Here is a 22958-nt window from a genome sequence, read left to right on the forward strand (position 1 = left end):
CCTTCCAACTCTGTTTATCCTGTTAAAGCCTGTTCATCTGTAATCTGTATTCCTCCGAGCTGCGCGATCCCGGCCACCGGGAGCAGCAGAAGCGCAGCGATCGCAGCCTGGCGCACCAGAAGTGGTCTTGGTGTTGGTGGGGGCTTGAGACAGAGAGAGAGGTGTGTGTGTGTGTGTGGGGGGGGTGTTAGGGTGTCAAACCTTGGCTCCTCCCTGATGCTGGGCAGGCTGGCCGGCGATTGGTCGAGGGGGAGTCGGAATCCTCTGCTTGCCCGCCCCGCCCCGCCCTCCTCCTCCTCCTCCTCTCCGCATGCCGCGCGACGCCTGGCTTGGCTTTTGCAAGGTTTGCCGGCAAGGTTGCGCAGCTTTCCGGACCGGGATCCTAAGCGGCGCGGCGGCGCAGCGGGCGTCCCGGGCGGAGTCGGGCTAAAGCCGGGGGGCCTCTTCATCCTCCCCTGCGGGCTTCTGGCATGGGAAGCAGCAGCAGCAGCAGCAGCCGCGACCGTCGCAAGGGCTCGTCGGCGTCGTGACTGCTTGCTTGCGCGCGTTTGGGGCGAGCGCTGCTCTTCGTCTCCCCGGGATCCGCCTGCCCGTCTCTGGCTCCCCCGCCACGTTCACATCATTGCAGCGATCCGGCGCCTCCTGCGGAACCAGGTAAGGCGGCGTTGCGAAGCCCGAGCGAGCCCGGGACTCCTGCGCCAGAGGGAGGGGAGGGAGCGCGATCGCGGCGAAGCGAGGCGCGGTGCGCATTTCGAGCCACTCTCCTTCCTTCGGTGCCTTGGCCTGATACTCAAGCCCATCATCCCCAGCCGGGTCTCGAACTGCCCGCTTTAGAGGAGGGGGCATTGGATCGGCCCAATCCTCGGGTGACCTTGGGGAGGGTCGCCTCCAACCCCGAGACGGGGGACCTGCTTTATCCCCTGGGTGGTGGATGACGCGGTTGGATCAGGGATTGGAGGAATTATTAGAGCGACCTTTCTCCCTTTCCTGATACCCAAGTCCATCATCCCCAGCCGAGTCTCGAACTGCCCGGGAGATCCCGCTTTAGAGGAGGGGCTTTGGAACACCCCAATTCTCGTAGATGGACCTTGGGAGGGTCGCCTTCAACCCCAAGACAGGGGGACCTGCTTCAACCCCTGGGTGGTGGATAATGGTGCTGAGGGGGGATCAGGGATTGGAGGAATTATTAGAGCCTTTCCTGACACCCAAGCCCATCATCCCCAGCCGGGTCTTGAACTGCCCGCTTTAGAGGAGGGGCATTGGATCCCCCCAAATCCTCAGGTGACCTTTGGAGGGTCGCCTTCCAGCCCGAGATGGGGGACCTGCTTCGCCCCCTGGGTGGTGGATGATAGTGTTGGGGGTCAGGGATTGGAGGAAGACCTTTGGGCTCTTGGCGTGTGGGTCAACCCACCTCACAGGGTTGTTGTTATTGTGGGCAAAGGCGTGGGGCAAAAGGGGCAAAGGAAATAAGCTGGTTGGTTCTTTGAATGGTCTGGGTGTGTGTGTGTGTGTGAATTCCAGCCTGGATGCGGGATGGAATAAATAGAAATAAGACCGGAGGCAAACGATTTGAAATGTGCCATGAAGAGACGAGGGAAAATGGGACAGCCAAAGGCGAGGATGGAAGCCTTGGCCCTATCCCAGCCCTTCCGCACAACCCTCCCCAACTTCTTGTCTTTGGGATCCGCTTCAAGAAATTTTGCAGTGGCGTTTGTTTGGTTTTTTCCCCTTATCAAAAGGTGGAGCTACGTTTTTTCCTCCGGGATGGGTGGCATAAACGGTGCCGTTGTGGAGAGGGCCGAAGGGAGGGAAGCGATTTGCTGCAGTGTAGACGGTCTTCTTCTCTGCCCATCCGACAGGAGGGCTGGGGTCTCCGTCAGGCTTTAAACCCAACTCTAGGGGGAGGGGTGTCCTGTGTGGCCAGGTGCCTTTCCATCTTGACCACTTGGGAGATGGGTGGACTTCCAATTCCCAGAACTCTAGGAACTGAAATATGCCCCTCTTCAAGTTGCCAAGTTTGAAAAACAAACAAACAAACAAACAAACACACACACACACACACACATACACACACACGCATGCACACACACTGAATTGGCTGATTCCCTCTGCGCTTTGCCAGCTGCTTAATGACAGCTATTATACCTGTCAGGTTCAATTACTCATGACCAACAGGAAAGCGTCATCCTTCTGCCTTCCTGCAGAAACACAAACACCGAGAGCTGCACCGGGAGGGCTTTGCCAAATTTGGACAGGAGTCTTGAAATCGCAGTGGCTCAGTGGCTAAGACGCTGAGCTTGTCGATCAGAAAGGTCAGCAGTTTGGTGGTTCAAATCCCTAGCGCTGCGTAATGAAGTGAGCTCCCGTTACTTGTCCCAGCTTCTGCCAACCTAGCAGTTCGGAAGCACGTAAAAAAATGCAAGTAGAAAAATAGGGACCATCTTTGGTGGGACGGTAACAGCCTTCCATGCACCTTCAGCATGGAAGCACTGCCCCCTAGAGTCGGGAACGAGTAGCATAAATGTGCGAGGGGAACCTACCTTTACTTGCCTGGAATCAGGCCCTAAACAGTTATGTATGTGTCCTTTTTATAAACATGGAAGCACAGACGTTTGCATGGACAGAATTTTGGCATGTGGGCACGTGAGCACATGTCTGCGGCCTAGGATTAGAGATTGGCAAGTAGCTTTGTGCATCTTTGTACCCGCATGCAAAGCATGGATCATCACAAGTAGGGGAAAGAAAATTCTTCGCTGCACCGTCAGATTGCCGCTGCGTGTCGCAGCACTGTAGCTGTTTTATAACTGCGTGTTTTATGTGTGCGGTGGATTTAGAAGTCAAGACATTGTGGCTAGCGTTCAGAAGATCTTGTGTCACATCCTGAGTTGGCCAAGAAGCGTTCTGAGTGATTTTTGCTTTTCCTCAATCCTTATATCACAGTACATTGTAAGGAAGGTTGCTTTGATTATTGGGGCTCAGCCTGTTGTGCAAAATGCTTCTATTGTAGTTTTTCCAGCAAATCTTGGTTTGAAACACGTGGGTTTACATGTGCCTCTCTTCAGCTGAGCTAAGCCCGCTGGGGTGTTGAGCAAGGGAGCGAGAGAAGAGCAAACTTGTTTTGCTACTCTTAGCAACTTGTGAAAAAAAAAAAGAGAATAATGTGATGCAGGTAATTGACTTGTTAGATGTAAGGTTTTCACCGATAGCTTGCCTGCAATTAATGATTGCATTTCCCTGCAGTTCAGCTGTCTGCGGGAGAATCTGGGTTCTATTGCTGTGGAAGCGGAGATGATGGGCAGGAAGACTGCAGATTAGATTAACAGAATTGGAAGGGACCTTGTAGGTCATCTAGTCCAACCTCCCACCCAAGCAGGAGACCCTACACCACTTCCGACAGATGGCAGTCCAGTCTCTTCTGGAAAGCCTCCAGGGATGAAGCTCCCACAACTTCTGAAGGCAACTTCTGTTCCATGGGTTGGTTGTTTTCACTGTCAGAAAGTTCCTCCTTATTTCTAGGTTGAATCTCTCCTTGTTCAATTTCCATCCATTGTTCCTTGTCTGGCCTTCGGGTACTTTGGACAATAGGTTGACCCCCCTCCTCTTTGGGGAAGCCCCTCAAATATTGGAAAACTGTTATCCTGTCTCCCCTGGTCCTTCTCTTCACTAGACTAGCCAGGCCCAGTTCCTGCAACCGTTCATCGTATGTTTTAGCCTCCAGTCCCCTCATCATCTTGGTTGCTCTTCTCTGCATTCTTTCTAGAGCCTCAACGTCTTTTTTATAGTGTGGTAACCAAAACTAGATGCAGTACTCTGGGTGTGGTCTTACTAAGGCTTTATAGAGTGGTATTAGTACCTCCCTTGATCTTGATTGTATCCCTCTGTTGAGGGGTTGGTTCCTGCTGGCATTACTGCTGATTCGGCGCACAAAATATTTCTGATTGACAAGCACAGCGTCTTAACCATTGAGGCACCAAGTCCCCTTCAAAGCTTCAAAGAGACCCACAAAAGCCAATGTTCAAAAGACAAATGGAGAGAATTAAACATAAATAAACCGAAATAGTTGCAGAAGAAATAACAAACCAAAAGGGTTGAAAAACAAAACTTTGTTTGAGAATGCAAAGTATTCGTTTACTTATTCACCTGCTTCTGAGACTTAGAAGCTGTCCAACTTCCGAATTTCTCTGGGTGGCTGACATCAAATAAAAACAGGAAAGAAAACAATGGAAAACAGCAAGAAAATCCTGTGTGGCTGGACCAACCCACTTTCTTTAATAACAAACCCATCACCTATAAGGCTCTACAAACACCCCACCCCAGGGCCTGCAGAACTGATGAGTCTTTAAGATGTTCCATACCATCAGGATGAGGGCGACACAATTCCAGAAGGCAGATCCTGAGACCTAGAAGATAGTTGGCATGTTTTTTTTGATATGCTATGGACTGACTCTACCCAAGCCTTTCTGGTTAGGCGGAAACCATCAGAAATAGGCTGACAGAGTAGAATTCAGGAGGCATGGACTACCGAGGGTATACAAGTTCAACTAAGAGTAAGGTGAAGGTTCCCCTCGCACATATGTGCTAGTCGTTCCTGACTCTAGGGGGTGGTGCTCATCTCCGTTTGAAAGCCGAAGAGCCAGCGCTGTCCGAAGACGTCTCCATTATCATGTGGCTGGCATGACTCAACGCCGTAGGCGCACGGAACGTTGTTACCTTCCCACCAAAGATGGTTCCTATTTTTATACTTGCATTTTTACGTGCTTTCGAACTGCTAGGTTGGCAGAAGCTGGGACAAGTAACGGGAGCTCACTCCATTATGCGGCGCAAGGGATTCGAACTGCCGACCTTTCTGATCAACAAGCTCAGCGTCTTAGCCCCTGAGCCACCGCATCTCACACAACTAAGAGTAGAAATATCCAAATCAGAGGTGTCCAACTTTGGCAACTTTAAGACTTGTGGACTTTGATTCCCAGAATTCCCCAGCCAAGATGGGGAATTCTAGACGTTGAAGTCCACCATCTTAAAGTTGCCAAGGTGGGACACCCCTGCAGTAGCTTATATGTATCCATGTTCTTTTCCAAGTAGGTGATTGGGAGCAGGTATGCTCATACGAGATGACCAGAACTGTTAATCTGAAGATAGGCAAAAAATCTATTTCGAATTTTGCTAGACTCTACATGATTGAACGGAAGACATTAATAATATCAGCTCTATCTACCCTGTTTCCCTAAAAATAAGACCTCCCTGGATAATAAGCCCAATCGAGCTTTTGAGCGCATGCACTAAAATAAGCCCTCCCCATAAATATTGCAACATAGCAGCAGCTATGAGGTGACCATGCTCTGCACCTCAAAAATAATAAGACCTCTCCAAAAATAAGGCCAAGCACTTATTTTGGGGGTCAAAAGAAAATAAGACCCTGTCTTATTTTCAAGGAAACATGGCACTTATATATAATCTATAGATCTGCATAGTTTTATTGGCAATGGAGTGGAAGTGCTTGACTATTCCCTTCTTCTAGAACAGGGGTCGGCAAACTTAAACACCCAAAGAGCCATTTGGAACTGTTTCCCACAGAAAAGAAAACTCGGGCAGCCACAAAGGTCCTAACTGGAAGCCCCCCCTTCAATTCTGCCTCCTGCCACCACTACTACCACTTCGCCTGATCCGGGCCGAACCGGGACCTTGCACCTCTGGTTTGACCTCTTCGGTCCAATCTATAGAACAGGTTCACTATCTAGATGGGGGTTCTACCATCTAGATAGATACTGATGAATTGCAGGTTCTATATGTAAGATTGTAGCACATAAGGCAGCTCAGAATGGCAGGTTTTATATTTCTTGAGCTGAAGGGGATTTTGCTTCAGTCTTTTAAACAGCCTCCAAAGACTTCTGCAGATTCTCTGGCTTGGCCTAAGTAGAGATGTGCAAAATCAGCACCACCAATATATTTCTCAACATACATTTTATAATAAGATAAAGGCAGCAAAAAGACATCCAAAGAACGTCAATTAGTGAAAAACTATATTATACGAGCCAGCAATGTGTAGCCGCCGCCACAAAAGCTAATACAATTCAGGGTTTGTATAAATAGTGGCATAGAATCAAGATCACGTGAAGTATTAGGACCACTTTATAAAAGCCTAGTAAGGCCACACCTGGAATACTGCCACCAATTTTGGACACCGTACTGCAAAAAAGATCTTGAGACTTTGGAAAAAGTTCAGAGAAGAGCAACTAAAATGATCAAAGGCCTGGAGACTAAAACATATGAAGAACGGCTGCAGAATTTGGGTCTGGCTAGTCTAGAGAAAAGAAGAATTAGGAGGGACATGATAGCAGCATTTCAGTATTTGAGGGGCTGCCACAAAGAAGAGCAGGTCAATTTATTTTCCAAAGCACCAAGAAGCAAAGGTTGGAAGCTGATCAAAGAGAAGCAACCTGGAATGAAGGAGAAGCTTCCTAACAGGGAGGACTTCATGGGAACTGATTCACTGGAGGTTTTTAAGACGAGACTAGACCAGTGGTGGCGAACCTATGGCATGCATGCCAGAGGTGGCATGCAGAGCCAACTCTGCTGGCACGCGCGCCGTCGCCCCATGTCAGATCTCCGTGGCATTTCTTTCATGAGCTTCTGTTTCCCTGCAAACGACAAAACAGAAGCTCACGAAGGAAAAAGATCTGACCTTTTGCTGCGCTGCAGGTGTTGGGATGCCAGTTGGTCTTCGGGTCCCTGCGGCACATGCGTGCATGTCTGTTCATGTATGGATGCATGTCAGCACATGTGCGCATTCATGCATGTCCATATGCACATGCGCACGGTCATGCATGTGCATGCTCCTTTCAGTTTGGACATGTGCACACATGCAGTTTGGGCACACGGTGCCTAAAAGGTTCGCTATGACTGGATTAGAGAGTCACTTATCTGAAATAGTATCGGTTCTCCTGCTTGAGCAGGGGGCTGGACTAGAAGATCTCCAAGGTGTTGCTCTGCTCTGCTCTGCTCTACACTCTCTACTCTTATTCCTCTTTGCTGTTTGGGATGATGGACAAAGGCCAGCTCCTTTCCTTGCCAATCAGCCATTCAGAATAGTCACGTTTTAACCATTTAATCGAGTTGCATGCCGTACTCACAATCAGACGCGCAAGAATACAGTAAGTGGAACACCCAGATTGGCTCTGATGTTTGATCCCAGGCAAAGAACATACGAAGGAATATAGGTGCATGTGGCAAAAAATAGAAGAGGATTTGGAGAGGATGAGACAGTTAGATAGTGTCATCGACACAACAAACATGGATTTGGACTAACTCCCGGAAACAGTGGAGGATGGGGTGGGGGGCTGGCATGACCCTCATGGGGACATGAGGAGTCAGGCATGACTTAGTAACTGAATAACAACAGTGTGTGTGTATGTGTGTGTGTGTGTATGTGGGCTTAGTGCTCTGACCTAGGCTTCCCCAAAAGCACAAAGCAGATTCCTGGTCCCGACAAAACCCCTTTTATTAAATGAATGTGAATTCCTCTCATTCACATTCAGCAAGGCCTGGCAAACAGTCTTTCAAAGGAATATTTATGACCACAGACCTTATCTATCTTGGAAAGCTGCCATGTAAATATTTCCCAAAAGAGGTGCCTTGCAAGGAAAGACTTGGCACAGAGTCTCTGAGATTCACAGACAGATCTTCACACTCCTGAAACAAACAAAATAATGAATTGTTTCCTGCAAAAGCCCACTCCCCTTTCACTCCTCTTTTATTCCCTATGGGAAGGGCCATTCACCGTCCACTTGTGGCTTTACTCCCTAGTTGACCCTTGTTCCTTAGCTGTTCTTTTCTCCTGGCAGCTATGCGCATTCGCATACTGGGAACAGGCTCCAGCTGTTCCTCTGCTTCACTGCTGTCTAGCTCCGAAGGCAGCTGAGAACTATCAGATGGCCTTGTCCCCATCTCTGCCCATGATGCAGAGCCATCTTCTGCGCCTTCCCCAGCCTCCAGGACTGGCCCATGTTCCTCCCCAAACTCTTTACTGTCCGACACTGCTATCAGCTCCGCTGGCTGCTTGCAGGCCACAACAGTTGGTGAACTGGTAGGTGTCAAACATGTCCTTGTGGAAGGGTGAGCTTGGTCACCAAGGTGGGTTTCTTGACATGGAAGAAAACTATTCAGCAATGTGTGAATGCTGACAAGAACAATGAGCTGTCTCCTTTACCCCCAAGACACATTGTGGGGGAAGTGTAGGAGAACAGCAGGCAGAGGTGGTGGCAGAGTTAAGTGTGTCATCATCTTATAGTCATTAAGTTGACACAAATGGTCCTACTCCTCTTCCTTAGCTGTTCTTTTCTTCAGGCAGCTGTCCGCATGCACACACTGGGAACAGGCTCCAGCTGTTCCTCTGCCTCATTGCTGTCTAGGTCTGAAGGCAGCTAATAACTGTCAGACGACCCTGGCCCCCTCTCTGCCTCCGATGCAGAGCCCTCATCCCAGCCTTCCCCACCCTCCAGGACCGGCCCAAGTTCCTCCCCAACCTCCTCACTGTCCGAATCTGCTGCCAGCTCTGCTGGCCGCTGGAGGGCCACAATACATAGGTTCAACAGTGGTTAAATGTTCACTTTTGAATACATTTCATATTTCTTTTGGTGTATTCCAAGAGCATCTGTCGGGCTGGCTTTTGTACTTTTGAATGTATATTTTATAGCATTGAGAAGACTTTGCCAGGAGAGATCGTGATGAGGATAATTTAGGGCAGCCAATTGTGTACAGCTTTGCTCCAGGGCTTATCATCCACAATTTGTTTCAGGAGAAAGAAGAGCGAGAACGTGACAGGACCAACCTATTTACAGTCCTTTGCATCTGGAACAGAAATACCTCCAGCTTCTTTTTGTCCCCCCCACGGGCATTCTTACTTTCACTTTAAACCAGTGGTCCCCAACCTTTCGTGTGTGGGTGGGTGTTATTGGAAGGCACACGCAGCTCCATTGCTGTAAGTGGCGGGCGTACACGCCCTCCGCTCTTGCGAGTGGAGCTTCGGGCGTGAGGAGAGAGCGCTTGTGCTCGCATGGAAAGCTCCACTCATACCAGCTGAGGGTGCTCCTGCATGAAGTTCCTATGGCCTGAATGGAGTTTTGTGTGCGAGTGTCCTCTGTTCACGCAAGTGGAGCTTCGCACGCTAGTGCAAGGGCATACCGCTTGCACGAGTAGAGCTTTGCTCAGGCTCGCTTCCTCATTGCTCACTAGGCCCATTTTCGAATAGGCTGCGGCCCAGTAGTGGGTTGCGGCCGAGGGGCTCGAGACCCCTGCTTTAAACCATTGTGATTATTTGTTGTTGTTAGTTGTGAAGTCATGTCCGATGCATCTTGACCCCATGGACAACGTTCCTCCAGGCCTTCCTGTCCTCTACCATCCTCTGGAGTCCATTTATGCTCACGCCGGCTGCTTCGGTGACTCCATCCAGCCACCTCACTCTCTGTCGTCCCTTTCTTCTTTTGCCCTCCATCGTTCCCAGCATGAGGCTCTTCTCCAATGAGTCCTTCCTTCTCCTTTGTATTTGAGTTCCATCTTCAAGATCTGGCCTTCTAAAGAACAGTCAGGGTTGATCTCCTCTTGGACTGACCGGTTTGATGATAATAATCATGATTATTACCTTTTTCTATTTTTTCTTTCTTGTTCTTCTACAATATATCATTGCCCTTCTATCTCTTTTGTCCTCTCACACATACGGCACTAACAAATAAATACACACTGCGTCCAACCATTGCAGTACACAAGCAGACATTATGGCTCATAATCAAAACATTTGATGGGTCTGCCCAAAACTGACACATGTCTGGGCAGAGAGGAATCTCACTGCAAGTCCTCCCAGCTCCATAGAATTCCTGAAATGTTTCCGCAATAGGGATCAGCAGCCCAGATTTAAAGCTTATCAAGAGAGATCCAATGTAGAACTAAGGAGCAATTTCCTGTCAGTCAGAACAATTAATCAGTGGAATGGTTTGCCTTCAGAAATAGTGGGCGCTCCATCACTGGAGGTTTTTAAGAAGAGATCGGATAGCTATTAGTCCAGAAGGGTGTAAGGTCTCTTGCTTGGGCAGGGGGTTGGACTAGAAGACCTCCAGGGTCCCTCTCAACTCTGTTATTCTGTAATTCTGTAAATCTTTACACCAGCCTTCTCCAACTTGCCAACTTGGAGATGTGTTGGACTTAATTCATACAAATTATTGCCATTCTGTGTGGGACTCCTAGAAAGTGAAATTGGGGAATCCCTGTGGACAGGTGATCTGCTTCTTTCCAAAAAAAGTTTGGGTTTTTTAAACTGTCGCTTCTGAGAATGAGATCAGAACATTCAAATTGCACTATGTAGGTGGACATGAAAAAGAAATCATTACATGAACCATGTTCTCTCCAAAAGGAACAGAGAAGTCTCTTTGATGTTTCATATTTTGCATTTTTATCCCTTGTGTGTTTACTGAAATGTGATGAGAATGTGCCATATGAGAGAGAGGGGTGTGTGTGGATGGATTGATAGATCGATAGCGGGCGAGAGAGGAGGATAGATAGATTATAGATAGATGATAAGAAAGGAAGGAAGGAAGGAATGGAAAGGGGGATAGATAGATAGATGGATGGATGGATAGATAGATGATAGATAAGAAAGAAAGAAAGAAAGAAAGAAAGAAAGAAAGAAAGAAAGAAAGAAAGAAAGGTAAGGGGATAGATAGATGGATGATTAGAAAGAAACAAAGAAAAAGAAAGGAAGGAAGGAAGAGAAAGGAGGATAGATAGATGATTAGAAAAAAGAAAAGGAAATGTAGGGTAAGGGGGATAGATAGATGATGAGAAGGAAAGCTAAAGAAAGAAATATAGAGAAAGGGGATAGATAGATAGACAGATAGAGGGACAGATAGGGGGATAGATATATAGATGATAAGAAACAAACAAAGAGAGAAAGAAATGTAGGGAAAGGGGGATAGATAGGTAGATATATAGATAGACAATAAAAAAAGAAAAAGAAAGAGAAAGAAAGAAATGAATGTAGGGAAAGGGAGATAGATAGATAGATAGATGATGATAGATAGATAGATAGATAGATAGATAGATGGATGATAGATAGATAGATGATAGATAGATAGATAGATAGATAGACAGACAGACAGACAGACAGACAGAAAGAGGGATAAATAGGGGGATAGATAGGGGGATAGATATATAGATGATAAGAAACAAACAAAGAAAGAAAGAAAAGTAGGGAAAGGGGGATAGATAGAAGATAAGAAAGAAAGAGAGAGAGAAAAATGTAGGGAAAGGGAGATAGATAGGTAGATATATAGATAGACAATAAGAAAGAAAGAAAGAAAGAAAGAGAAAGAAAGAAAAAGAAAGAAAGAAAGAAAGAAAGAGAAAGAAAGAGAAAGAAAGAAAAAGAAAAATGAATGTAGGGAAAGGGAGATAGATAGGTAGATATATAGATAGACATTAAGAAAGAAAGAAAAAGAATGAAAGAGAAAGAAAGAGAAAGAAAGAGAAAGAAAGAGAAAGAAAGAAAGAAAGAAATGAATGTAGGGAAAGGGGGGATAGATAGATAGATAGATAGATAGATAGATAGATAGATAGATAGATAGATAGATAGATAGATAGATAACAGATGGACGGACAAATTGATCCTCAACTGGCAGGCTCTGGGAAGAATGTGAGATTCTCGGAAGGGGGGGGGAAGTGTGCCGATGTCCTGGTGTTGCACTCTGGTCTGACAAACAGAGCATTTGCAAAAGAGACTTTCTTGAAAGCTACCAAGTGTGTGTGGGAGGGAGGGGGGGAGAGGAAACCCCCAGGAGGGCCATTGGGCGATCCAGATGTTTCTGCCTGCGACTTGGGAGAAATCCCTTGAGACCATCCGGACGAGCGTGCGCCCACGGGGCCTGCCTGCCTGGTTTTGATCTCTAAAGGGAGCCCTGCCTGCTTGCCTTGAGGAGGGGGGGGGTGCTGTGCCACTCCACGTGTCAGGCAGGAAGGTCGGTCTTTAAGGCCCACGTGAGCGAGTGGCAAGCAGGCGGCTGCGTGGGCTCGCTGGTGGGCTGCCTCCTGCCGAGGATCTGAATCAGTCAGTCTGTCTTTTTGGCAGCGTCTCTTGGCAGGGAACATCTCAACCTGCTTTTCCTGACCGTCCAGGGAGGGGGGGGGGTAGTGGAATACAACAGCTTGCTGTGGCAGAAGCTTGCTTCTTTTGCTTCTGCCCCCCTCCCCCCCCCACTTTGTACCTTTCTGCTTTGGCTCAGCACCCTGGCAAGGGAGCGGCTTCACTGCTGTGCAAACATGTTGGAGGGGAAGGGCAGGAATGTCATTCGGGAGGGGCCCTGGGCAGGACTCCAGTGACATGAGCAATATCCCCCCCTCAACCAAACCAAACCAAACAAAGGAGTTAAAAGGTCCGTCCATCAACCAGAGCTACCTTTGCGTCCACATTCTTATTTTCTCACTTTGAGTTTCCTCTCCAATAGCTCTCAGTGAATTTTTCTTTTTTTAATCTTTCCTCTTCAAACAACCTTCCCTGTGTCTTCTGCTGATCCTCATGATTGGCCTGCTAATTTGGATCATCAATTTGGAATCCGATTGATGCTCTGAGAACGCAGGGGATGTCTCTGAGCTTGTTTGTCAAGCTACCAAAGAGGCCCAGGAAGCCCCAGAGATTGAATTACTTTGTTGTTGTTAGTTGTAAAGTCGTGTCTGAGCCATCACAACCCCATGGACAATGTTCCTCCAGGCCTTCCTGTCCTCTACCATCCTCTGGAGTCCATTGAAGCTCACACCGACTGCTTCGGTGACTCCATCCAGCCTCCTCATTCTCTGCTGTCCCCTTCTTCTTTTGCCCTCCATCTTTCCCAGCATTGGGCTCTTCTCCAGGTAGTCCTTCCTTCTCATTAAGTGTCCAAAGCCTTTGAGTTTCCTCTTCAGGATCTGGCCTTCTAAAGAGCAGTCAGGGTTGATCTCCTCTAGGACTGACCGGTTGGATGGCCTTGCAGTCCAAGTGACTCGCAGGAGTCTTCTCCAGCACCACAGTCCAAAGGCCTCAATTCTTTGGCGCTCAGCCTTCCTTATGGTCCAACTTTCACAGCATACATTACAACTGGGAAAACCAGTTAAATTGCTTTGCAGAACATCAATTTTGACCCAAGGTTTTGCTTCCAATATGTAGAACCAGAAAGTCTCAACATTCCCAGGCAGCATGGGTTTTGGGGCTAGGAGAGATGGATTTCAAAATCTCTGGAAGATATCCCACTGGGAAGGTTTTTTTGGATGGAAAAGAGATGATGGACACACAATAGAGGTTTCAGAAAATCTGGAAGATATCCAACTGGGACAATTGTCTGGATGGAAATGAGGTGATGAAGAGGGACAGATACTAGAGGTTCCAGAACATCTGGAAGATATCCAAATTGGGAAGGTTTTCTGGGTGGAAAAGAGATGATGAAGTGGGGCACATGATAAGAGATTTCAAAGCATCTGGAAGATATTCAACCGGGAAGATTTTTGGGGTGGAAAAGAGATGATGGACACATGATACAGATTTCAGAATATCTGAAAGTTATCCAACTGGGATGGTTTTCTGAGTGGAAAAGAGATGATGAAGAGGGATATGTGATAGAGATTTCAAGAAAATATATACAGTAGAGAGGATCAAAAGTATGAGCTTTCCTCTCTGATAAAAATGAGTTTTGAAATTAGGAGGTTTGGGACACTGGATGATAACTTATGGCAGGGGTGTCCAAACTTGGGAACTTTAAGACTTGTGGACTTCAACTTCCAGAATTCCCCAGCCAGCCGGCTGGGGAATTCTGGAAGTTGAAGTCCACAAGTCTTAAAGTTCCCAAGTTTGGACACCCCTGACTTATGGCAATTCTATGGGCTTCCAGGTCTTCTCATCTTGCACTACTTTGAGGTGTTCTATGCTCGGACCGATGTCAGCTTTGATGGTGTGGGACACCAAAAGGATCACATAAATATTTGGTACCATTTGTTGCCATGGGATTTGTGCATCCGAAGGAAAAAGATACAAAATTGTAATTTAAATCAATTCTGACTAACCATTAGGGAGAATTTTTCAAGGGTACACATCAGCTATTTGATTAGGGTGGGCTGATAAAGATGTGGCAGAAGTCAAAACATTCACAGTATCAGAAACCAAGACGTTTTGGAGCTGTGGGATGAGGTCAACTGAGGCTTTTGTGTTGTGGCCTGCCAGTGGCCAGCAGATCAGGCAGCAGACTCAGACAGTCAGGAGGTTGGGGAGGAACAAGGCCCAGTCCTGGAGTCACGGAAAGGCTCTGATGAGGGCTCTGCGTCAGAGGCAGAGAGTGGGCCAGGCCCGTCTGACTGTTATCAGCTGCCTTCGGAGTCAGACATCAGTGGGGCATTTCCCAGTGTGTGCATGTGCAGAGCTGCCAGGAGAAGGGAGCAGCTAAGGAACAAGGGTCGACTTGGGAGTAAAGGCACAGGTGGACGGTGAATGGCCCCTCCCATAGGGAATAAAGAGGAGCGAAAGGGGAGTGGAGTTTGCAGGAAACAATTAGTTCAATTCATTAGGGTGAAGATCTTTCCTGACTTCTTGCCAAGTAATTGCTGCCACAGCATGGTGTTTGGAAGATAACGGCCTGGCAGCTCTCCAAGCCTGATAAAGGCCTGTAGTTGTGAAATCTCTGGAAAGACTGTTGGCTGGAGATGAATTCAACTAAATAAAAGGGGTTTTTATGAGGACGAGGAGTCGGCTTCGTGCTTCGGGGAAGCCCAGGTCAGAACATTTTATCCCAGAAACTCTGGATGTCCTACTCAAGTTCAGCTGATGTTCCTCAGGCAGGGTTACGCTGCTGCCTATTGGGAAGCATGAGTCTATTCTGCAGACCACTCTTGCTGAAGGCACTTCACCAAGCAACATGGAAGTCTCCATGTCTCCGCCTTCTGACGCTCAGTTCAGAGGTGACGGTACTTTTATGGCCCATGGCAGTCACAGATCTAATTCCAAAGGTGCTTGGTCAGGAAAAGACAACTCCGCCAAGATCTCAGGGTTGGTTTCTGGTGCCTCAGGATTGGCTTGGCTAGGTTTTTAAGTTCTCATTTAGCTTAATTAGTTGCTTCTGAGGAACTTGTCTTTCAAAGGTGAGTCGTTGAGGGGGGGCTTGTAAGCTAAAACTGTAGCTCTGATACAGTGGTGGGTTCCGGATCCCGTTGCAACGGGGCAACGGGGTTGGGTGCCCATCACATGCATACCCACTGCCCGCGACGCTCCAGCTGCTCGGTGGAGCATCGCGCAGGCGGCGTACGCTCTGTGCGCAAATGCCCCGTTTGGCTCAAATACCGGTAAGGAAGACGGGCGGGTGGGCCCTCCGGAGCACTGTACTGGAACGGTACCTTGTGCTCCCAGCAGGCACCGGTACGCCTGTACTGGGGCGTACCGGTCGTAGCCCACCAGTGCTCTGACATTGTTAAAAGAGGCACAAATAAAGGTAACTGCTCCTGCTTAGGTACTACATCCATTTTTGTCCTGTCTACTCTCCCCATCATACCCTGAGAGCTAGTTCAAGCATTTGACATGAACCAGCCGGTCATAAACTTTGCCAAAGTCTGACTTTGCATTGAGGTGCAATCTTTTGACCTGGGAAGGCACCTTAGTTTATTTACTTATATTTATTTATTTAGTTTGTAATCTCCTGGGACAGGGGTCTCCAGCCTCGGCAACTTTACGACTTGTGGACTTCAACGCCCAGATTTCCTCAGCCGGCAATCAAGATGCCTTCCAATTCTAGGATTCAGGATGAATTCTGACCTCACCTGAAGAAGCTAGGCATTAAGGCTAGAATCTTTGCGATGTAGAACAGTTATTCTCTCCCAGATCAGAATGTCAGGTGTGATTTATCACATCCAGGACATCGGTTTATGGACGACCTTCATCCAGGGGTGGGCTTCAAAAATTGCAGCAACAGGTTTGCTGCCTCATTGCTGGGTGGGCGTGGCCATGGTGAGTATGGCCTGGTTGGCCTCCTACACCACGATGCAGGGGGGAGTCATTTTTCACTCTCCCCAGGCTCTGGAGGCTTTTCTTGAGCCTCCGGGAGGGCAAAAATTGTTTCTCCCAGGCTTCAGAGGCTGGAAATAGGCCCGTTTCCAAACTTCTTGAACTTCCGGCAGACCAGTTTTCCCCCCCTCCCCGAGCCTCTGCACGAGCCCTGCACTTAACCTGGCATGATGAATGGGCCATGTGGAGACTCCTAGGAGGGGAGGGTGGGGTGGGGCGGGGTGGGCAAGGCCAGCCAGGGGTGGCATTTGGGGGTTCACCAAACTGGGCAGAATCCTAGCTAGAGGATTGCCCGAACCCCTGTGAGCCCCCTGCCTCTGTTGATATAATGCCATGAAGATGCGTTGGACTTCAATTCCCACCATTCCCCAGTCAGCGTGGCCACCAACTGGAAATTACAGGACTTTCTTCATTCATCTGCCGAAACCAGATTAGGAAGTAGGTAGCTGAAAAAACCCCTCACCAATGCATTATCTTCTGTGCATAGATCCTTTCACCTAAGGATGGCCTTTATAAGCATTTAATCAATCAATCGATCAGAATAGAGTTGTGAAGGGGAATAGTAATAAGGATACAAACTTGTTGGTTTTAGTAGAAACATTTGTTTTCTGTAATACACGTAGATTATGCCTTGGATTTGTAACATATTAGGTTCTGTAAAGTATCTGGCAAATGTCAAAACGTGTGATCCTTGCCATTTGAACTCTTATCAATTTGCAATCTGTGGGCATAGAATTTATGGAATGGAGCTATAAAGAGCTGTAAAACTCCTTTGATGTCCCATGAGAAGGGAATAATTAAGATACTCTATCCTGTCCAGAGGATAGAGGATAAACAAATCAAAGAAGCCAGGATGTTATTTTATGATGTTTCTAACTGTATAAAAAGGAGTTACACCATCTCTGAAGTGTAGTTCTTCTCTGCATATCCTTGGGGTATGTTGAGAACAACTTGACCATCATGTCTTGAAACTTTGATCAAAGATTAAACGCTGATTGTTATTCAAGCCTCCTTTTAAGTCTCATGTTTGGCTCATTGTGACTTGGATGTGTTCTCAAACTTCTATGGGTCTCAACGTATTCTCAAACCTTACAGTTGAAAGGGACCTTCAAGGTCTTCTAGTCCAACTCCCTGCTCAAGCAGGAGATTCTATGCCATTTCAGACAAGTGGTTGTCCAGTCTCATCTTAAAAACCTCCAGTGATGAAGCACCCACAACGTCTGATGACCAGCTGTTTCACTGGTTGACTGTTCTTACTGTTAGGAAGTTTCTCCTTAATTCCAAGTTTCTTCTCTCCTTGATTAGTTTCCATCCATCCGTTTAGTAACTTATCCAATACCCACGGTCATCATCCTAGCTGAATTGTCAGCTGCATATCCTCCAACCATGCTTGTTAATTGGGTGTCAGGACGATTTAGCCGCCGCTGCTGGAATAGAACAGCGTATCCTCATTTTTAGAATCTTCTCCACGCCATTGAGTGAATGCCAGAACGTATAGCAATATCCGTCTGGAGTCAAATGTCAGGACATTGCAAGCTGTTCTGTGGCATAGTCCACAGGAATACTGGAAGATGTCAAGCCAGCCTGAAAAGACAGTGGTGGCATATAAATGCTCTTGTGTTTTTGACGTCAAGGGAAAACACGATACCTCAAAGGTATCCCCAGTTCTTGTCCGCCTACAATTCTCTTGGGGGTGAGAAGCAATTGAGTCAGGAAGCCCATTTCTGGATCCTGCGCCATGAGAAATATTACAAGACAGCTGTCGGCGTGACATTGAGTTGGATGGATCCAAATAATGTGATTCCCAGGATCTGAAAGTGCAATCTGGGAATAGTTCTATTTTTCCTCCAGCTGAATCTTGGGCTCAGAGATCACAGCACATCGGATTTCTAACAGAATTGTTCTGACCCAGGCTTCCTTAAAAAGCAAGAAGCAAAGTCTTGGTGCCGGCAAAACCTCTTTTATTTACACGACTGTGAATTCCTTTCATTCACAGTCAGCAAGGCTTGGCAAACAGTCTTTCAGAAGAATATTTATCAACATGGATCTTATCTCGCTTGGAGAACTGCCAGATAGCTAGTTTCCAAACGCAGGGCCAGGCAACACTTGGCACAGAGTCTTATAATCACAAACAGAACTTTCCACTCTTGAAACGACTGAAGGAACGAATTGTTTCCTGCAAAAGCCCACTCCCCATTCGCTCCTCTTTTGTTTCCTATGGGAGGGGCCAATCACCTCCAAGGTGTGGCTTTACTTCCAAGTCAACCCTGCTTTCTTAGTTGTTCTTGTCTTCTTGCAGCTCTGTGCATGCACACACTGGGAACAGGCTCCAGCTGTTCCTCTGCCTCACTGCTGTCTAGCTCCCGACGCAGAGCCCTCATCTGGGTTTTCTGCAGCCCCCGGGACTGGCCCTTGTTCCTCCCCAACCTCCTCACTCTTCAACTCTGCTGCCAGCTCCACTGGCCACCAGCGGGCCACAAGAATTCTCTTCCTCGCTTTATTGAGTTTACATTATAGAACTTTTTGTCAGGCTCAAATAATTATAACCATCTGTTAGATTGCAGCATAGAAGAGTTATTCAAACCTGGGTACAAGAATCTGGTCAATTAAGATTCAACACTAAATTGACACCAGATAAGGATCATCAGAATTCAGAAGGAGTTGGACCATTTGTGTCAACTTAATGACTCTAAGCTGATGACACACTTAACTCTGCCACCACCTCTGCCTGCTGTTCTCCTACACTTCCCCCACAATATGTCTTGGGGGAAAAGGAGACAGCTCATTGTTCGTGCCAGCATTCACACATTGCTGAATAGTTTTCTTCCATGTCAAGAAACCCACCTTGGTGACCAAGCTCAACATTACACAAGGACATATTTGACACCTACCAGTTCACCAATTGTTGTGGCCTGCCAGTGGCCAGCAGAGCTAATAGCAGTGTCAGACAGTAAGGAGGTTGGGGAGGAACATGGGCCAGTCATTGGAGGCTGGGGAAGGCGCAGAAGAGGGCTCTGCATCGGGGGCAGAGATAGGGACAAGGCCGTCTGATAGTTCTCAGCTGTCTTTGGAGCTAGACAGCAGTGAGGCAGAGGAGCAGCTGGAGCCTGTTCCCAATGTGTGCATGCACACAGCTGCCAGAAGAAAAGAACAGCTAAGGAACAAGGGTCAACTAGGGACTAAAGCCACAAGTGGATGGTGAATGGCCCCTCCCATAGGGAATAAAAGAGGAGTGAAAGGGGAGTGGGCTTTTGCAGGAAATAATTTGTTATTTTGTTTGTTTCAGGAGTGTGAAGATCTGTCCGTGAATCTCAGAGACTCTGTGCCAAGTCTTTCCTCGCACAGCACCTCATTTGAAAAATATTTACATGGCAGCTTTCCAAGCTAGATAAAGTCTGTGGTCATAAATATTCCTTTGAAAGACTGTTTGCCAGGCCTTTGCTGAATGTGAATGAGAGGAATTCACATTCGTTTAATAAAAGGGTTTTGTTGGGACCAGGAATCTGCTTTGTGCTTTTTGGGGAAGCCTAGGTCAGAGCACTACACACACACACACACACACACACACACACACTGTTGTTATTCAGTTACTAAGTCATGCCTGACTCCTCATGTCCCCATGAGGGTCATGCCAGCCCCCACCCCATCCTCCACTGTTTCCGGGAGTTAGTCCAAATCCATGTTTGTTGTGTCGATGACACTATCTAACTGTCTCATCCTCTCCAAATCCCCTTCTATTTTTTGCCACATGCACCTATATTCCTTCATATGTTCTTTGCCTGGGATCAAACATCAGAGCCAATCTGGGTGTTCCACTTACTGTATTCTTGCGCGTCTGATTGTGAGTACGGCATGCAACTCGATTAAATGGTTAAAACGTGACTATTCTGAATGGCTGATTGGTCAGAACATCAATCATGCACTTGCTGTGCTCCTCTGAGTCAGACTGGAATCTGAAACATCTGTTGCACATGTGTATCAGCCCATCCACCTGCAACTGTCATTCTTGAAATGGGGAGTGTTTTAGGGCAGGAACTTGGTCAGGGTGGAATTTGGGGAGGGAGGCCACCAAAATTCTTCATCTAGTCATCTGGCCATTGCATCAGAAAACACTTCCTTTCTTATCTCGTTGAGATTGCGATTGCAGCTCCTAGCAGCTTGGTGGTTTTCACTTATAAACATGAAATATTTATGCAGCCTGTGATATTTTACCTAGATGTGCTGATTTAACATATTTTTTTGAAATGTATTTTGTACCATCATATTTTTTCAGGAGTAATACCGTTACACATTTTAGTTCAAAAAGAGATTCCTAGGTAACTTAGGAACTAATTTTGCAAAGCTTCTTCTCCAGTAACATTGTACTGCAAACTAGGGCATACAAAACCTTTGCCAGACCAATTCTCAAATACAGAAATCCACATTGGACATTGGACATTAATACAATCGAGCAAGTCCAGAGGTATTTGACGAGAAGGGTCCTCCACTCCTCTGCTCAACAATAGAATCCCTTATGGCACCAGGCTTGAAATTTTGGGCTTGGACAACCTGGAACTACACCGCCTATGGTCTGACCTAAGCGTAGTACACAAAATTGTCTGCTACAACATCCTACCTGTCAACGACTACTTCAGCTTCAACCTCTTGCTGTCTTGTACATGTTTGACAAACAAATAAAATAAAATAAATAAATGAAAGATTGTAGATTTTGATCACTCAACCTCAAGGTTCTGCAACTGATCGTAAATGTGATCTGGTTGCCAAGCACCCAAAGTGCAATCACGTCAAACACAGGGAAATACGCAAAAGAGAAGTTTTGGTTCTGAACGTCTTATTGTCTAACCTTCCAAAGATCCATGGATAGAAAGCTTGGTACATCCAGATAAGAGACGAAAATCCTTAAATCCCAATCTGTTTATAGCTTCTAGGGCAGAAGCAACATGCCTTCCAATTACCCACTGGGTCTATGACAGAGGAATAACAAGGTGAACAAACATGCTTCTTGTTTCTACTCTTAGATGCAATGCTAAGAGCGGAGAATCCTTTTAGAATAGAATAGAATAACAGAGTTAAAAGGGACCTTGGAGATCTGCTTAGGCAGGAAACCGTACACCACTACACCCTACACCACAGACAAATGGTTATCCAACATCTTCTTAAAAACTTCCAGTATCGGAGCATTCACAACTTCTGGAGGCAAGTTGTTCCACTGATTAATTGTTCTGTCAGGAAATGTCTCCTTAATTGCCTCTCTCCTTGATTAGTTTCTACCCATTGCTTCTTGTCCTGCCCTCAGCTGCTTTGGAGAATAGCTTGACTCTTTCTTCTTTTTGGAAGCCCCTGAGATATTGGAACACTGCTATCGTGTCACCCCTAGTCCTTCTTTTCATTAAACTAGACACTCCCAGTTCCAGCAACTGTTCTTTATATATTTCAGCCACCAGTCCCCTAATCCTCTTTGTTGCTCTTCTCTGCACTCTTTCTAGAGTCTCTGCATCTTTTTTACATCATGGCGACTAAAACTGAATGCAGCATTCCAAGTGTGGCCTTACCAAGCCTTATAAAGTGGAATTAACACTCCCTGTGATCTGGAGTTCTATCCCTCTGTTTATGCAGCCTAGAACGTTTTTAATAGTAGCCATTCAATTTTAGAATAGCCATTTGGAATTATCAAAAGCTTTTTTTCCCCCCACACTGTCTTTCTACGTACCTGTGGTAGCATGGTGCATATAAGTTCATTTAACCCAGTGCTGGGATTCAAAAATTTTTACCACCAGTTCTTTGGGCATGGGTTTGTGGATGTGGCAGGAGAAGGATACTGCAAAATCCCCATTCCCTCCCCACTCTCAAAATTTCCACTACTGGTTCTCCAGAACCCGTCAGAACTGGCTGAACACCACTTCTGATTTAACCTCTGTGATATGTTTACATTTTCTTTAAATTGGTTGCTTTATTGTGCAGCATTTTATTTGAGTTGGAGGGATTTTAGAATTGTTGTTGCTTTTTAAAATTCTCCACACAGTCAGGAACTATGCCTTGTCCGACAAAGTTTATAAATAAATTTTTGGAAGCCCTTTTGGAACCCTGCTATCATGTTGCTTATGGACAAGCAACAATAAAAACTCTAAGAAATAAGAGATGGCAAATATTTTTCGACAAGACATTGCAAGCAGCATGCTTGTGTTGGCATTCTGCTAGCCAGCCACATCCCTTTTCAAGTTATTCTGCTCCTCTCGTTTTTCTGCTTCCCCCTCAACTGATACTCAGGATTTAGTGTCCAGGAACACTATGTTCTCATTGAGCATACTTTTTTTTCCCTTCTCTCTTACAATGATTATTTTTTTCCAGAAAGGTATGAGATTTGTTTTTGTTGTGTTTTGGGGGCAGGTACTTTTGTGCACTTGGGATAACCTGCAAACTTTCCAAAACTCTTTGGAATGACCTAATTCAAACCTTTATTAAAAATGCTCTGGGTTAAAGAGAAGGAGAGAGGCGGGGAGAGGGGGTGGGGAGACAGAGTGCCAAAAGGAAGGAAAGAGAAATATTAGTGGGCTCATGGCTTCATGGGGTTTCTGGAGAGGAGGAGGAGGAGGAAGAGGAAGATGACTGTTGGGATCCTTGGTGCTCCCTGATCTTGCTTGTTTTCTTTCAGACGTTTCATGACTCAATTAGGTAACATCATCAGTGCTAGAAGGAGTGGGGTTTGTGGGGGAGGAAGAGGAAAATGACTGTGGGGTACTTGGTGCTCCCTGATCTTGCTTGTTTTCTTTCAGATGTTTCATGACTCAACTAGGTAACATCATCAGTGCTAGAAGGAGTGGGGTTTGTGGGGGAGGAAGAGGACTGTGGGCTGCTTGGTGTTCCCTGATCTTGCTTGTTTTCTTTCAGGCTACCCATTACT

At 46.6% G+C, this 22958-nt stretch overlaps 1 protein-coding gene across 1 annotated transcript in view; it reads left to right on the forward strand.

The window, feature by feature from the left end:
• The first annotated feature begins 334 nt into the window (after nucleotides 1–334).
• The window catches only part of PHYHIP (phytanoyl-CoA 2-hydroxylase interacting protein), a 70092-nt gene continuing 47468 nt past the window's right edge, over nucleotides 335–22958 (forward strand). The window contains exon 1 of the mRNA XM_081960815.1: nucleotides 335–654. The gene's annotated coding sequence lies outside the window, so the exon portion shown is untranslated. The remainder of the gene's footprint in view (nucleotides 655–22958) is intronic.

The sequence above is a fragment of the Natrix helvetica genome (assembly GCF_964273705.1).
Source record: "Natrix helvetica genome assembly, chromosome: 8".
Lineage (NCBI taxonomy): Eukaryota > Metazoa > Chordata > Lepidosauria > Squamata > Natricidae > Natrix > Natrix helvetica.